This window comes from Bufo gargarizans, chromosome 8, assembly GCF_014858855.1.
Source record: "Bufo gargarizans isolate SCDJY-AF-19 chromosome 8, ASM1485885v1, whole genome shotgun sequence".
Classification (NCBI taxonomy): domain Eukaryota; kingdom Metazoa; phylum Chordata; class Amphibia; order Anura; family Bufonidae; genus Bufo; species Bufo gargarizans.
The window spans coordinates 128964838-128967454 of NC_058087.1; positions in this window are offsets into that span (position 1 = coordinate 128964838).

Sequence of the window (2617 nt, forward strand, 5' to 3'; positions counted from 1 at the left end):
CACCCCATATAGACTCCCTGATCACCCCCCTGTCATTGATAACCCCCTGTAAGGCTCCATTCAGACATTTTTTTTTGGCCCAAGTTAGCGGAAATTGTTTTTTTTTTGTTTTTTCTTACTAAGTCTCATATTCCACTAACTTGTGTCAAAAAATAAAATCTCACATGAACTTACCATACCCCTCATGGAATCCAAATGCGTAATTTTTTTTAGACATTTATATTCCAGACTTCTTCTCACGCTTTAGGGCCCCTAAAATGCCAGGGCAGTATAAATACCCCACATGTGACCCCATTTTGGAAATATTGAGTCCATGAAAGATTGAAATTTTTGTCCCAAGTTAGCGGAAAAGGAGACTTTGTGAGAAAATACAAAAAAAAAAAAAACTATTTCCGCTAACTTGTGCCAAAAAAATAATAATTCTAGGAACTCGCCATGCCCCTCATTGAATACCTTGGGGTGTCTTCTTTCCAAAATGGGGTCACATGTGGGGTATTTAAACTGCCCTGGCTTTTTAGGGGCCCAAAAGTGTGAGAAGTCTGGGATCCAAATGTCTAAAAATGCCCTCCTAAAAGGAATTTGGGCCGCTTTGCGCATCTAGGCTGCAAAAAAAGTCACACATCTGGTATCGCCGTACTCAGGAGAAGTTGGGAAATGTGTTTTGGGGTGTCATTTTACATATACCCATGCTGGGCGAGATAAATATCTTGCCAACTTTGTATAAAAAAATTGTCTTTTGGCAAGATATTTCTCCCACCCAGCATGGGTATGGAAGTTTTAATTTTTTGTCACAAGTTAGTGGAATATGAGACTTTGTAAGAAAAAAAAAAGGAAAAAATAAAAATCATCATTTTCCGCTAACTTGTGACAAAAAATAAAAAGTTCTATGAACTCACTATGCCCATCAGTGAATACCTTAGGGTGTCTACTTTCCGAAATGGGGTCATTTGTGGGGTTTTTCTACTGTCTGGGCATTGTAGAACCTCAGGAAACATGACAGGTGCTCAGAAAGTCAGAGCTGCTTCAAAAAGCGGAAATTCACATTTTTGCACCATAATTTGTAAACGCTATAACTTTTACCCAAACCATTATTTTTTTTTTTGCCCAAACATTTTTTTTTAATCAAAGACATGTAGAACAATAAATTTAGTGAAAAATTTATATATGGATGTCGTTTTTTTTGCAAAATTTTACAGCTGAAATTGAAAAGTCATTTTTTTGCAAAAAAATCATTACATTTCGATTAATAACAAAAAAAGTAAAAATGTCAGCAGCAATGAAATACCACCAAATGAAAGCTCTATTAGTGAGAAGAAAAGGAGGTAAAATTCATTTGGTTGGTAAGTTGCATGACCGAGCAATAAACGGTGAAAGTAGTGTAGTGCAGAAGTGTAAAACGTGGCCTGGTCATTAAGGGGGTTTCAGCTAGCGGGGTTGAAGTGGTTAATTCCCTCATTGGAGCGTGATCGGAAGATGCGCGACTACAGGCGCACGCTGATAGACGTGCTCCTGAGAGCATTCCCAACTGACGCCGGGGGACAAGTGGAAGCACAAGGACAAGGCAGGGGAGGAGGAAGAGGTCGCCAACGCAGCTGTGTCAGCGCCAGCACCTCAGAAGGCAGGGTTAGCATGGCCGACATGTGGAAAAGCTTTGTCACCTCGCCGCAACAACCGGCCCCAATTGCTGATATGGAGCGTGTTAGCAGGAGGCAGCATTTGAACAACATGGTGGAACAGTACCTGTGCACACGCCTACACGTAGTGACTGATGGTTCTGCCCCATTCAACTTCTGGGTCTCCAAATTGTCCACATGGCCAGAGCTTGCCCTGTATGCCTTGGAGGTGCTGGCCTGCCCTGCAGCCAGTGTACTCTCTGAACGTGTATTTAGCACGGCGGGAGGCGACATTACAGACAGACGCAGCTTCCTGTCCACAGCCAACGTGGACAAGCTCACGTTCATTAAAATGAACCAGGCTTGGATCCCACAAGACTTGTCTGTACCTTGTGCAGAATAGACATTTATACCACCAAACATACATTCTTGTACTCAAGTCAAGTGCAATGTGTCTTTGTTTTCTTTTTATTTGTCCCAATATTTTAGGGGCTACCTACCCCAATAAAAAAAAACAACATTGTTGGCTACCTCCTCCTCCACCTACAACACCACATTCACCGCCTCCTCAACCTCCGACTCCATGTCCACCTCCTTCTCTGAGTTGCAGGTTAATAATTTGTAATGTTTAGTTATTTTATTTCATTTTAAGTTATTTCGCTCTTAAGCACATTTTATTGCCTTTTACATCCCTCTAGCCATTTCAAGGACTATTTTAGAGCCATTTTAATTTTAAAAAGTGCCAATTTTAGTGCCCTAAATTTAAAAAATTCTTATTTCCAATTGTCGGGTGACATTTTACCATTTTTGGTGTTTACAAACCCCTGCTGTGCCTGGGTGACAGGGGCCTAAATCTCTTAAAATCCTCTGTTGTATTTCTGGGTGACATGAACCCCCTTTTGCCGTGAATGAACCCCTGCTGTGCCTGGGTGAAGAGGTCGCCAACGCAGCTGGGGCACCGCCAGCACCTGAGAAGGTAGGGTTGGCATGGCCAAAATGTGGAA